This window comes from Lucilia sericata, unplaced genomic scaffold, assembly GCF_015586225.1.
Source record: "Lucilia sericata isolate MDLA Ls3-8-SP2 unplaced genomic scaffold, ASM1558622v1 Contig004194F_arrow, whole genome shotgun sequence".
NCBI lineage: Eukaryota > Metazoa > Arthropoda > Insecta > Diptera > Calliphoridae > Lucilia > Lucilia sericata.
In genome coordinates, this window is record NW_023997178.1 from 7,244 (window position 1) to 23,250 (window position 16,007).

The following is a 16,007-nucleotide window of genomic DNA, read 5'->3' on the forward strand; positions in this document are numbered from 1 at the left end:
GTTAGTTAGTTAGTTAGTTAGTAGTTTGTTAGTTAGTTAGTTAGTTAGTAGTTAGTTAGTTAGTAGTTAGTTAGTTAGTTAGTTAGTTAGTAGTTAGTTAGTTAGTTAGTTAGTTAGTTAGTTAGTTAGTTAGTTAGTAGTTAGTTAGTAGTTAGTTAGTTAGTTAGTTAGTTAGTTAGTTAGTTAGTTAGTTAGTTAGTTAGTTAGTTAGTTAGTTAGTTAGTTAGTTAGTTAGTTAGTTAGTTAGTTAGTTAGTTAGTTAGTTAGTTAGTTAGTTAGTTAGTAGTTAGTTAGTAGTTAGTTAGTTAGTTAGTTAGTTAGTAGTTAGTTAGTTAGTTAGTTAGTTAGTTAGTTAGTTAGTTAGTTAGTTAGTTAGTTAGTTAGTTAGTTAGTTAGTTAGTTAGTTAGTTAGTTAGTTAGTTAGTTAGTTAGTTAGTTAGTTAGTTAGTTAGTTAGTTAGTTAGTTAGTTAGTTAGTTAGTTAGTTAGTTAGTTAGTTAGTTAGTTAGTTAGTTAGTTAGTTAGTTAGTTAGTAGTTAGTTAGTTAGTTAGTTAGTTAGTTAGTTAGTTAGTTAGTTAGTTAGTTAGTTAGTTAGTTAGTTAGTTAGTTAGTTAGTTAGTTAGTTAGTTAGTTAGTTAGTTAGTTAGTTAGTTAGTTAGTTAGTTAGTTAGTTAGTTAGTTAGTTAGTTAGTTAGTTAGTTAGTTAGTTAGTAGTTAGTTAGTTAGTTAGTTAGTTAGTTAGTTAGTTAGTTAGTTAGTTAGTTAGTGTTAGTTAGTGTTAGTGTTAGTTAGTTAGTAGTTAGTTAGTTAGTTAGTTAGTTAGTAGTTAGTAGTTAGTTAGTTAGTTAGTTAGTAGTAGTAGTTAGTTAGTTAGTTAGTTAGTTAGTTAGTAGTTAGTAGTTAGTTAGTTAGTTAGTTAGTTATAGTTAGTTAGTAGTTAGTTAGTTAGTTAGTTAGTTAGTTAGTTAGTTAGTTAGTTAGTTAGTTAGTAGTTAGTTAGTTAGTTAGTTAGTTAGTTAGTTAGTAGTTAGTTAGTTAGTTAGTTAGTTAGTAGTTAGTTAGTTAGTTAGTTAGTTAGTAGTTAGTTAGTAGTTAGTTAGTTAGTAGTTAGTTTTTTATTAAATTTTCAATAAAAACTTTTTCTATAAAAATAGAATTTTCTCAAAAATATTCTTTAAAAGAAAATATTTCTCGAAAATTTCTATAAAAGAATTTTCTCGAGAGTTTCCATAAAAAAGAGAATGTTCTAGAAAAATGTGTATAAAAATGAAAATTATCTCAAAATTTTCTATAAAAAAGGGAATTTTTTCGAAAATTTTCTATCAAAAAATAATTTTTCCAAAAATTTATATAAAAAAGAGAATTTTATCGAAAATTTTCTATAAATGAACATAAATGAATATTTTCTGTAAAAAAGATTGTTTCTCGAAAAATTTTTATAAAAAGGAGAGTTTTCTCGAAAAATTTCAATGAAAAGATAATATTTTCAAAAATTTTGTATAAAGAAGATAACTTTTTCGAAAAGTTTCTGTTTAAAAATAGAAGTTTTCTGTAAAAAAAGAAGTTTTCTGTAAAAAAAGGGAATTTTCTCGAAAATTTTGTATAAAAAGAGAATTTCAAGAAAATTTTCTATAATAAAGAGAATTTAAAAAAATGTTTCCATAAAGAGAGATTTAGATCTAATATGAACAAAAAAAAATAATAGGAATTATTTTCTAAAGAAAAGATTTTATCTAAAATTATTTATTCGAAAATAGGAACGAAAATTTTCTATAAAAATAAAATTTTATCAACATTTTTTACTGTATATATGTATGTATGTATAAAAATATCTAAAATATATAAAATTTTTTATCTTTATAGATCGCCCTAAAATCTGGCTATATCTGGTAAGTGCAATTTTAATTTAGTGTTTATTATATTCAAATGATTTAAACTTATATTTTATAAAAAATAAACTTACCTTTCAATTGATAAACCGGACTGCCAACGGGGGTATTTTCTGATAGACTAAACCGGGCCATATCACCAGAGCCGGGTACAAAATGTGGCGGTTGATTTAAATGTTGACATTTAACTAGACATGGCACGCACAGTATTGAGATTATAAGACAAATCAATGAATTCAGAAATGATTTAACCAAAAAGTGGTCAGACGACCACCACCAGTTTGTTTTAAACATTATGGAGAGACGTGGCCTTTTCCAAATTATTTTTATTAATTTTTCGTTTGTTTTTTATGTTTTTTTTTACCGTTTGATTTTTGGTTATTCGTTCTTCAAACTATATTTATCTTATAATTGTTAACGTATCGGTTTTAAATGATTAAAGTCACTTTACGGTTGTCTGACGCACGCACTCATTCATATACTTTTTGTTTAGCTTAATAACATTTTGCTGGCATCATGTTAAACAATTTTGTTATTGAATTTTTCGTCTAATTTTGGTAAAAACATTTACAAACGATTTATTGATGATGTTGTTTTTTGGGTTGGATTTTTTTTCTTCTTATTTTGGCTGTTGAAATTTGAAATTGAAAAAAAAAAATGAAGTAAATAAACTGGTATTTAGCACATTTATTTCGAGTTACACACATGTGAGTAGTGGTTGAAAGATCTTGAATTTTTTTTTATTTTTTAACAATAAAAGTAATGAGCTTTTTTATGAGAATTGGAGTAAATTGGGTTTACGACTGCGTTAGAGATATAAAACATTTTGAATTTGTGTCAATTTCTGATATTTATCGAAATTAGGTTTCTATAAAAAAGACAATTTTTTGAAAATTTTTTTGCAAAAAAAGAATTTTTTGAAAAAATTTCTATATAAAGAGAATTTTTTTTTTTTTTAATTTTCCATAAAAAAGAGAATTTTTCAAAAATTTTCTATAAAAAGAGAATTTTTTCAAAAATTTTTTATAAAAAGAGAATTTTTTCAATCATTTTCCATAAATAGAAATTTTTTTAAAAAATTTTCTATAAAAAAGAGAATTTTTTTTTTTTTGAAAATTTTTCAAAAAAAAAGATATTTTTTTTTTTAATTTTCTATAAGAGAATTTTTTTCAAAAAGTTTCTATAAAAAGAGACTTTTTTCAAAAATAAAAAGGGAATTTTTATCGAAAATTTTCTATAAAAAGAGAATTTTTATCGAAAATTTTCTATAAAAAGAGAATTTTTATCGAAAATTTTCTATAAAAAGAGAATTTTTATCGAAAATTTTCTATAAAGAGAGAATTTTTATCGAAAATTTTTTATAAAAAGAGAATTTTTATCGAAAATTTTCTATAAAAAGAAAATTTTTATCGAAAATTTTCTATAAAAAGAGAATTTTCTATAAAAAGAGAATTTTCTATAAAAAGAGAATTTTTATCGAAAATTTTCTATAAAAAGAGAATTTTTATCGAAAATTTTCTATAAAAAGAGATTTTTTATCGAAAATTTTCTATAAAAAGAGATTTTTTATCGAAAATTTTCTATAAAAAAAGATTTTTTATCGAAAATTTTCTATAAAAAGAGATTTTTTATCGAAAATTTTCTATAAAAAGAGGTTTTTTATCGAAAATTTTCTATAAAAAGAGATTTTTTATCGAAAATTTTCTATAAAAAGAGATTTTTTATCGAAACTTTTCTATAAAAAGAGATTTTTTATCGAAACTTTTCTATAAAAAGAGATTTTTTATCGAAACTTTTCTATAAAAAGAGATTTTTTATCGAAACTTTTCTATAAAAAGAGATTTTTTATCGAAAATTTTCTATAAAAAGAGATTTTTTATCGAAACTTTTCTATAAAAAGAGATTTTTTATCGAAAATTTTCTATAAAAAGAGATTTTTTATCGAAAATTTTCTATAAAAAGAGAATTTTTATCGAAAAATTTCTATAAAAAGAGAATTTTTATCGAAAATTTTCTATAAAAAGAGAATTTTTATCGAAAATTTTTTATATTTTCTATTTTCGAACATTTTCTATAAAATTGTTCTTTTGAACAACTGTTAACCTCTCTTCAGCTACCAACAATCTCAAAATCAGTTTCTGATTCTATTTGCTGATACATACGAGCAATTGTTTTGGCGTGAGAAATTATAGATCAATTCAACTCTTAACTGCCAAGAATGCTTATTTATTAATATTTTTTTGAAATTGTTTATAAAATTTATTTGTACATTTGTTTATAACATACGGGTAGTTAAATTAAGTAATGCTTTTGTGTTTTTTTTTTATTAAAGTTTAAAAAAAATCTTAAAAAATATGCTCTCATACAACCTTGAGCTTAAAACTTGTTACCAATACTGAATGTATTTGAATTAAGAAAACTGTTGTTGTTTTCGTTTACAACACATTCTAAACAATAATTTTTTAGTATTTTTTTGCATTTTACATATTTTTGTTTTTTTGAAAGAATGTTCATTGTATTAGGAATTTTTTGTTGAAAAATATATAAACGTGCTACTGTTATTGTAAATGATATTTTTTATTTTTGTTTACAAAATGTAAGGTATTTGTTAACTAAAACTATTGTTTTTGATTGCCCTTACAAAAAATTTGTTTGTTTATGAATAGTGTTTGCCAGTTTAATGAAATTTTTCGAATTTCGAATAAAAAATAATTTTTCAAAAATTTTCTGTAAAAAGGGAGATTTTAAATTTGTATCGATAATTTTTTATAAAAAGAGAACTTTTATAAAAAAAATCCTATAAATTTTTATCGAAAATTTTCTATAAAAAGATAATTTTTATCGAAAATTTTCCATAAAAATAAAAATTTTATCGAAAATTTTCTATAAAAAAAAGAAATTTTCTATAAAAAGAAAAATTTTATCGAAAGTTTTCTATAAAAAGAGAATTTTTATAGAAAATTTTCTATAAAAAAGTATTTTTATCGAAAATTTTCTATAAAAAGAGAATTTTTATCGAAAATTTTCTATAAAAAGAGAATTTTTATCGAAAATTTTCTATAAAAAGAGAATTTTTATCGAAAATTTTCTATAAAAAGAGAATTTTTATCGAAAATTTTCTATAAAAAGAGAATTTTTATCGAAAATTTTCTATAAAAAGAGAATTTTTATCGAAAATTTTCTATAAAAAGAGAATTTTTATCGAAAATTTTCTATAAAAAGAGAATTTTTATCGAAAATTTTCTATAAAAAGAGAATTTTTATCGAAAATTTTCTATAAAAAGAGAATTTTTATCGAAAATTTTCTATAAAAAGAGAATTTTTATCGAAAATTTTCTATAAAAAGAGAATTTTTATCGAAAATTTTCTTTAAAAAGAGAATTTTTATCGAAAATTTTCTATAAAAAGAGAATTTTTATCGAAAATTTTCTATAAAAAGAGAATTTTTATCGAAAATTTTCTATAAAAAGAGAATTTTTATCAAAAAATTTTCTATAAAAAGATAATTTTTATCGAAAATTTTCTATAAAAAGATAATTTTTATCGAAAATTTTCTATAAAAAGATAATTTTTTTCGAAAATTTTCTATAAAAAGATAATTTTTATCGAAAATTTTCTATAAAAAGATAATTTTTATCGAAAGTTTTCTATAAAAAGATAATTTTTATCGAAAATTTTCTATAAAAAGATAATTTTTATCAAAAAATTTTCTATAAAAAGATAATTTTTATCGAAAATTTTCTATAAAAAGATAATTTTTATCGAAAATTTTCTATAAAAAGATAATTTTTATCGAAAATTTTCTATGAAAAGATAATTTTTATCGAAAATTTTCTCTGAAAAGATAATTTTTATCGAAAATTTTCTATAAAAAGATAATTTTTAACGAAAATTTTCTATGAAAAGATAATCTTTATCGAAAATTTACTATAAAATGATAATTTTTATCAAAAATTTTCTATAAAAAGGTAATTTTTATCGAAAATTTTCTATAAAAAGATAATTTTCATCGAAAATTTTCTATTCTAAAAAGAGAATTTTTATCGAAAATTTTCTATAAAAAAATGTATCAAAAATTTTCTGAAAAATAGAGAGTTTTTATCGGAAATTTTGTATGAAAAGAATTATTATCGAAAATTTTGTCTAAAAAGAGAAATTTTGTCGAAAATTTTCTTTAAAATTTTTTCTGAAAAGAAATTTTTATCGAAAATTTTCTATAAAAAGAGAAATTTTATCGAAAAATTTCTCTGAAATGAAAATATTATCGAAAATTGTCTCTGAAAAGAAAATTTTATCGAAAATTGTCTCTGAGAAGAAAATTTTCCCTGAAAAGAAAATTTTATCGAAAAATGAGAATTTTCTCAAAAATTTTCTAAAAAAAAAATTTCGAATATTTTCTGTAAGAAGATAATTTTTCAAAAATTCTCTATAAGAAAAAAATTTTTCGAAAATCTCCATATGAAAATAATTTTTCGATAATTCTCTTTAAAAAGAAAATTTTTCGAAAATTCTAGAAACAATTTTTGTAAATCTCTTAAGAAATAATATTAAGCAAAATCTGGCTCGGCTAACGACTCTTTCTGTTGCAACCAATTGCTGAACGAAGGTCTTCTAAAATTCGTTTCCTACCTACCAACACTCTCAATTTGTTTAAATTTTATATAGTTTTTATTTAAAAATAATATACAATTAATTAAATTATGCTATTGTCTGCAAAAAATAATTTTTTTACAATTTAATTTAATCATAGTCACGATTTCTGCATTAAACAAAATATTTATATTTGAAAATAAACTAAATATTAAGTTTATTGTTTATAAATTCTTTAAAATCATATAAAACAGCTGCATTTCCGGTTTTTTAAACTCAAAAATATTTTTCATAATTTTTTTTTTATTAAAAAAACAGAAATGCGTTTAATTCAACAGATTTTATTTTTAAGCCTACTTCCTCATTTAAGCCATAATTTGTTTTACTTTTTTCTTTCACCGACAGTTTGTCAAGTATTTGTTCATTAAGACCATATCTTCTTTTTTTGCCATATAAATCATTTTAAAATGCGTTTTATTTGTGTTTCTTTTCGACTTTCTTTTACTAAGTAATTTCGTATGCGTGTGTTATTCTAGTGTTTTTCTTTATTTTGTAAAAAAAAAGTGAATAGAAAAATTGTGTAAAAAAATTCACTTGCTCTACATTCACACGTTCTATTTTTGTTATTCTTGGTATCTGTTATATGTTGCAGTCTTTTAGTATTGAAATGTATATCCGTTTGCTAATAACGTCTGTTGGTTTTTTTGGTTAGGTTTCTACGAAGTTAGTGTAAGAAGTGAATAAACTAGTATATAGATTAGTCTTGTTAATAGACAAGTTCATAGACTAGTACATAGACTCGTCTATAGTCCAGTTTATAGTCTAGTCAACAGGTCTATATATAGACTACTCAAAAGTCCAGTCCATAAACTAGTGAATATATTAATCAATAGATTAGTCTCTAGTGTAGTCAGTAGACTAGTCAATGGTATACTCTATAAACAAGTCCATAGACTCTATAGTGCAGTTTATAGTCTAGTCAACAGACCAATTTATAGACTACTCAATAGTCTAATCCATAAACTACTGAATATATTAATCAATAGATTAGTCTCCAGACTAGTCAATGGTATATTCTCTAAACAAGTCCATAGACTCGTCTTTAGTCTAGTTTATAATCTAGTCAACAGACTAATTTATGGTCTAGTCCATGAACACTCTCTAAACACAGACTTGTCTTTAGTCCAGTTTATAGTCTAGTTAGTCAACACACCAATCTATAGACTACTCAATAGGCTAGTCCATGAACTAGTGAATATATTAATCAATAGATTAGTCTCCAGACGTCTTTAGTCCAGTTTATAGTCTAGTCAACAGATCAATCTATAGACTAAATAGTCGAGTCTTGAACTCATGTCATGAAGTCTTGAACTAGTGAATATATTAATCAATAGATTAGTCTCCAGATTAGTCAATTGTATATTCTCTAAACAAGTCCATGGACTCGTCTTTAGTCCAGTTTATAGTCTAGTCTCTAAACAAGTCCATAGGCTTGTCTATAGTCCAGTTTATAGTCTAGTCAACAGACCAATCTATAGACTACTAAATAGTCGAGTCCATGAACTAGTGAATATATTAATCAATAGATTAGTCTCCAGACGCCTTTAGTCCAGTTTATAGTCTAGTCTCTAAACAAGTCTACTCTCTAAACAAGTCCATAGACTGGTCTTTAGTCCTGCTTATAGTCTAGTTAACAGACTAATCTATAGACTACTAAATAGTCTAGTCCATGAACTAGTGAATATAGTTAGATTAGTGGACTAGTATAGTATACCATATACTCTCTAAACACAGACTTGTCTTTAATCCAGTTTATAGTATAGTTTGTCAACAGACCAATCTATAGACTACTCAATAGTCTAGTCCACAATATATACTCTAAACACAGACTTGCCTTTAGTCCTGTTTATAGTCTAGTTATTCAACAGACCAATCTATATATTACTCAATAGGCTAGTCCATGAACTAGTGAATATATTAATCAATAGTTTAGTCTCTAGACTAGTCTCTAGACTAGTCAGTAGACTAGTCCATATACTAGTCCATAGTCCTGGTAATAGACTAGTTAATAGTCAAGTCCATAGACTAGTCAATAGTTGAGTCCATGGACTAGTGGTCATATTAATCAATTGATTAGTCCCTAGACTAGTCCATAGACTCGTCGATAGACCAGTTCACCGTCTACACAATAGTCTAACCAATAGATTAGTTTATATATATGTCAATAGTCTGGTCCATAGAGTAGTAATAGTATAGTCTATATACTATAAATAGTATATAGACTAATCTAAAGACTAGTCAATAGGCTCGTCCACTACACTAGTCAATAGACAATCATAGACTAGTTAATAATCAATAGTCTATAGTATAGTCCAAGGACTGGTCAAAAGTTAAATCAATAAACTTTTCCAATAGTCTAGTTAATAGACAAGTCAGTAGATTTCTTCATAGTCTAGTCTAGTCACTAGACAAATGAATAGATTGGTAGGTCGCCAAGTTAAAAGTCGAATCCATGGACTAGTCAGTAGACTATTGCATGATTAATACATAAAACAGTCAATAAACTTGTCCATAGTCCAGTCAATAAGCTAATTAATAGTCTAGTCGAAAGCCTAGACTCTTCAATAAACTAGTCAAACAACTCCTCATTATACTAGTTAAAAGACTAGTGATAGTCAAGTCCATAGGCTAATTGAATGAGTGGTACATATGCTAGTCAATAGACATGTCTATGGTTCTGTAAATATACCAGTCAATAGATTAGGCAATAGACTACTCCATAAACTGATTAATATATCTGTTAACTGGTTAGTCTCTAGACTAGTCATTAGTTTAATCCATACACTAATTAAAAGGTTAGTAACCTATGGCAATTATCCCATGTCTGCTATCCACTTAACTGTTCAATCGAAATTTCAGTTTCCGTTAATCCGTTAAAATTTACCCTTTTTAACTAATACATATACAAAATTATCTAATTTCAATATTTTCTAAATTTCATTTTCATAAAATTCATAAATATTAAAATATTTGATGAATATTTATAAATCGCACACCCTCTCACCAAAAAAAAAAGAAAAAACAAAAATCGCATTAAGAAAATAAAACAAAAGAAAAGAAAAAAAGAAATCGTCATACAATATTTAATGATTCTTTTTTTTAAACAAAAAAAACTAAAACCTCACAATTTTCTATGGATGCTGCAGTAAAAAAACCAGCTAAGAGAAAGAAATATTTAAAAAAAAGGAACTAAGCTCAATTTTAACAATAAGTTTTAGCCAGAAACTACACTTCTTATTATTTCCTTTTTTTTTTGCAAACCTATAAACTAAAAAAACTCGTTTTATTGGTAAGAGGAAAAAACAAGTATTTTTTTGGCTTAAAAAAATATCTCGCAGCACCATACATTAAAAAGTATTCTAAAATCCCCATAGACTTTAAACTTAAGAAAACTTTTAGCTAGCTTTTTCACTAGCTAAAGTCTAAAACCCAAATCAAAACCAAACCGGTAAGAAGAAGTAGAAAAAAAAAGAAGAGTTTGCTGCTAGTTTATGGGTAATTTTTAATGGCAAACTACAACAAATTTCAAATTTCACCAATAATGATGTTCATGATCATGACCATCATCACTAGCATCGTCATCATTTGTAGAATAGAAAAATAAACAAACACGAAGACGATATTTTAGATCTACTATTATATACATACATATGTATGTATGTATATTATAGTATTCCGCTTGGCACTCTACTTATAGGTGGGTAATAATTTTAGGTTTGTCATTTGATAAGTGATTTTTTTCAATAAACAAATTTCTTAAGTATTGATAGCTAAAGTTATTTAAACCAGCGGTTCCCACCGATTTTTACTTCGCGGACCCCTTGAAGGACTTATTTAATTTCGCGGACCCCCATACATATTTTGATATCTTATTGTTCTAAATAATTGTCCATCCGAAAATTGACCTAGTTCATTAATTCCTAGGTCTAATAAATGTAGAGATGTCATATCTATAAAATATTCCCGTACTTTGAGAATATATAATATTTCAGATAGGTTTTCAATTGCATGTTTTGAAGATAGAATGACTTCTTTGTTGATATGTTAACATGATGTTTAATTTTATGATCGTGAGATCTTTCATGTTCATTTTTCTTCAAGGTAGCGAAAAGGTTTCTTTATCAAATATTGTCACATGTGCTTAAGGATTCACGTTTTAAAAATTTGTTGCGATTGCAAAGGGTGAACTGAGTAAGTGAGCTAAGTTTTCGGGAAAATAATATAAGAAAGTTGGACTTCTTCTATGTTGTTGCGGAGTGCGTTATCCACATAATATATGATTTGAACTCTTTGTTAAAGTACTGTGAATTTGGAACTTAAATTTGAATTTTAAAATACCAACGAATTATTTTACTTCATGGTTTTTGGCTACATATTTACGCGAAACGCTATGGATTTTCTGATGTTAATTTAATAATATGTATTGGTCAACAAAATCAAGTTAAAATCTGTGTATCACGTCGGATTGGAATATTTATAAAGAGATACATAAAGAGTCACCTCTGTTTTGGAAATATATAATTTTAGTCCTTTCAAACAAGAACACTTTTGCTTACAATTTGATAAACTTAAATCTGTAATAAGCTTATCTTTGAATTGAACTTCATACTCCGGTACCAGTATCCCTAATTTAATTGTAAGGCAGAGTATTATTTGTCTGAAATAAAAACCATTATTTCAGTACATATACAGGAAACAAAAATTACAAATCACGCAATACTTTATTTTATAAAAGTTATACAATAAATTTGTAGGGCCTAGCTTCTTCCTGATAAACAACCGAAAAAATAAAATTCAAAAAGTCACCAAAAAATTTGGGATTATTGCACAAAAATTGAAGATATTTGTACATACATATAAAAGCAGAATATTGTTTATTCATGGCTTTTTTCGTTCGTCTTCGCGGACCCCCTAGGATTTTACTACGGACCACTAGGGGTCCGCGGACCCCCATTTGGGAACCGTTGATTTAAACTGTATAAACGTTTGTCTTAAATTCATAGACCCACTGATTCTTTGTGTTTCCATGGTCCATGATTTAGACTCCATCTGATTTCAACAGTTCCGTAATCTTATTGTTGTATGTATAGGTTAGATTGATAGGAAGATGTATAACTAGATAAAATCCTAAGAAACACATATTGCTACTATCGGGTCTGTTATGTACTTCTTTTAATGGAAACTGTTTGTTTAGAAACTAAGTTTCCTGGATATAATTCCTAAGGATTTTCCATTCAGTGATCGTGAGGAATGTTATTTCTGGAAAGCCGAAAGCCTGATAATGGCAAAAAAAGTGTAGTATAAATTCATCCATATTTGATTCCAAATCTTTTATCTGAAATAAAATTTGGAAGTGATAATGGCAAAAAAAGTGTAGTATAAATTCATCCATATTTGATTCCAAATCTTTTATCTGAAATAAAATTTGGAAGTGATCAAAGCCTCTTATCCCAATATTTACACTTTACTGCGAAAGGTAGTCGTATGATACGACTCCTGGGGTTCTATAAAAGGCTAAGGGCCTTTTACAAATGAGAATCAGAAAATGTATAGAATTCCTTTTCATTAATAGATCGTGACTAATCACTCAACCGGGTACTAACACTGCAAAGCTCATCTGCAATTGATAATCTTGATTTTAATAATGAAAGAGCTATTTGTAAAAATAGTTTTATAGTTTCAGTTACCCACTGTCACAGCGATATCGTTAATCATTTTACTGATGATTTTACAGATCGCCATTAGACTGTCAGTGACATTAAGTAAGGGTTCCAGCTGTATATCATCAGTACTGCTTTTTTCATAACAGTTTAAATACTTTTACCGTATAGGGACCAGTTTACAACCAATTATTGAACGTTGTAGGGTTAACGGGCCAAATTAGATAAATTGTGTTATTGATGCGGTTATACATAAGTTGAATATTTGTAATATGGAACAGATATTATAATATAAACTGATGTTAAGGTCCACCTTGTAATTATTGTGCTAATCAATAGGGACACAAAACACGTCTTTTATGGAACATAACCTTTTTTGCAAATCTTCCATTAATGGACATTGCCCAAATATAAAACCCAGAAATCAGACGATAGATAAGGCCGATTTCAAAATTGTAAGGGGGCTTTAGAATTCACGAGGTATTTTTCAACTTCCACTTGGCCACAGATAATAGCCTGTTTATAATATGGACCTAGATACCAAGTATCTACTTGTTAAGCTTAAAAAATTGTGAAATTTTCTTATCGAAATATGATAAATATATAGAAATTATCCTAGACTCTAAACTGTCATATAAACAGAACACTTAACTCGTATTTAGAAAGGCAACGGTTCTTCAGTATGAAATGGATACTATGTCTACTAATTAAAATTTATGGTGGACCTTAACTAATAATAATAGACATAGTAGGTCTATGTAATGTTTTGAACGTTACAGATCCTTTAAAAATTAGCCCTTTAGAACCACTGGATGCTGTATTGAACCTTTTTCCTTTCGGACATCATTGTCTGCTCAGCAGCGAGGCTTAATGTATCCGGATGTTGGAGATCAACTACATCTGAACTCGGGAGGATATTAAACATGCCGCCCTCAATCTTGAAGCAACCATCCGACTATATTAACCCACACACTAACTTTGATTGAGTGTTTAGAGTCAGTATTCCTTTCAGGAACTAATATAACATCAGGATTAATATAGATAGTTCTAAAATTAAGTGCAGTTACTGGTGTAAAAATCTCTCTACGTCTTCCGAATAGCAGATCATATGACCTCAATATTTGTGACAATATTGAAATTTTAGTCGTTAGACAGTTGGCGTTTCTTTCTAACACTATCTTATTGATCTAACACTATGTTATCTGTCAAGGCTGGGATGTCTGTCTAAAATTACCCCAGTTTGCGTCCCATACACAGAGACTATTAACTAACGAAATTAAGAAGATCTTCTTTCAATATCTTCAAGTCGTACCTATATATTTTCTTCGAAAGGCTCAAAATATACCGAATAATCTAGATACATGTAGAGATGCCTAGTTATTATTATCTTCTTCCAATAAGAAACGTTGAAGGCAACTTATAACCCGTAATAGGTGGAATATAACGAGTTTACCGACAGTAATAACTGGACTCTGGGTTTGCGTTTCCCTTCAACGAATTTAGTTGACATTGCCAGGACGGACATAAAGAGGAAACGGCCTTCCACCCTTTCTGCGAATGATAAGCCCAAGCGGTCAAGGGGAACAGATTTCTTAACAAATGCTTTACATCCAACCGTGATAATTTATCGGTATTTCGACTTAACGACTGATGAGATGTCTCACGGCTACATGCTGAATCTAATACAACATAAATTCATTTGACGAGTGGTGTGATCTTGTTAAAATGGAGTACCTTCGACAGTACTTTCAAAGATAAATGCACTAGGCAATTTGTAAGCCATAATAGGCGGCAGAGATCAAGGTTGATGACATTTAAACCGGACATTGTGGGTGCTAGGAATCCACGCAATTCAATTTCGAATCCTTTCCAACGATCTTTTTGAAGTTGCATTGACAGGCATAAAGAGAAAACGATCTTCCGACTTCTCTCGCGAATACTCTGTCTTAGCTATCAAGTAAAAAATATTCCTTCCAACCTTCGATCTAGACTCAATAACTTATTGAGATACCTTACGATTACAGTATTAATCTAATATTATATTAGTATACCCCACGATACATCAGACGATTGGTGCGATCTTGTCAAAACAAAGTCCCTTCGTTTCAACTTGATAGTTTAAGAGTAGTTAAAAATAAATTTGAACAACCAGCCAACGATGGTGAAACCAAGGGCTGCACAAAACGAAATTCAAATCGGGTCTAAAGTGCCCCTGATCTATATTGAATAAAGTGTATGTTAAATTCGACCATAACTCTAAAAACTAGCACGATTATTAACGTTTATATCTGATACTTTTTAAATGCGGTACAATACATTTAGTGAGTCCGCAGTTCTATTCATAAAACAAAAACAAAACAACAGTAATCAGTAAAACTGCATCTCTAGACCTCTGCACACATCTCTCTCTACTCTTCATCTATGTGTGTATGTATTTAAGTATCTGCAACTATAGAGAAATTGTTTACATCGATTTGTATGATCGATCTTCTTCTGATCTAAATGTGCATACGATGAGATGCAGTTGTTTCTTTTTTTTTTGCTGTTATATTTTCTAAATGGAGAAACCCGAACGTAAAGAAATAATACACCGTTTTAATGAGTTTTTTTTTATTCTTTAACAATATTGTAAAATTCTGTTGCTTTTGTTTATTCAAAACAACCGTAAATTGCGGTCATATTGGAACTAAAGATGATGAAGAAGAAAAGTGTTAAATAGCAGCAAAAGATAAAGAAAACAAACGATCTTTAAGCACAAACCACTAAAATCTAGAGTAAAAAAATGTGTGTGGAAAAGAATGTGCTAAATTAGCAGATTTTTTTAAACAACTTTAAAGAATATTTTTTTAGGCTGAAAATTAACATTTATAATTTTTTTTCTAAAATACACAATTTCACTTTAAAATTTTGTTGTTTTTTTTTTATTTTGGCTTATTTATTTTTAAGATTTTTTTACTGAAATTTTATTTTAGCTTTTAAACAAAATTTCTTTTATGATGAAATCATTAATTAATTATTTTTTTTCTAAATTTGGCTTAAAACACTTTTATCTTTATTTGTATTTTTTTTTAATATTTGCACACAGCTCAACAACAAACAAACAAATACAATTTATACTCAAAAAACTGGATTCAAGCTTGACCATCATAGGTTTGGTTTTACCTTATTTTTTCTTTATATCTATAGATTTTTTTCTTATTTCATATATATTTTTTTAATTCTCAATTCTTTTTTCTTGATTTTTGCACTTAAATTAAAAAAAAATCACCACCGTACCGGGTTTAACAAGCGCTTAAAACGTCTTAACGTTTCGAAATATTCTCAACTAGTGTTTACCTGTGTAAATAGTATCTGTTGGTTACCTGTTGAGTATCTAGTATCTTTCAAACTCAGCTTAGTGGTGTATATAACAACGGCAAAGAGCGAATGTGTTGTATTTTTAAAATACTGGTATTTTTTGTTTGTAACTTCTCAAATCTCTGGGGAGTTACACATTTGTTTGTTTTGTTGCATTTTTGAATTGATAAAATATAATTTTGCAATTTATATTTGTGTATAACTTTAGAGATTTGTATGTGCTTTTATGCATTTTATTTTATCCTACCCTACAGCGATACATGGCACCACCTATTGGTCTGCTATTAATAGAGTTCGTGCCCTACGCTCATCATTATTAAGGAAATGCATACAAAAACAAGGTTGTGATTTTATTGCAATTTAATTTAAACATTAATTTTCTTTATTATTCTTTTGAATTAACATTTACAATTAAGAAGATGCATTCGTAAGCTATTTAATCATTTTAAGA

At 26.7% G+C, this 16,007-nt stretch overlaps 1 long non-coding RNA gene across 1 annotated transcript; it reads right to left on the bottom strand.

The window, feature by feature from the left end:
- Positions 1-2,242: 2,242 nt before the first annotated feature.
- Positions 2,243-15,511, bottom strand: LOC119615136. Its single transcript, XR_005232385.1, has 2 exons — positions 15,362-15,511; positions 2,243-2,517 (listed from the first exon to the last, which is right to left on the bottom strand). It is a non-coding gene; the product is annotated as an uncharacterized LOC119615136 (long non-coding RNA).
- Between the last annotated feature and the right edge of the window lie 496 nt (positions 15,512-16,007).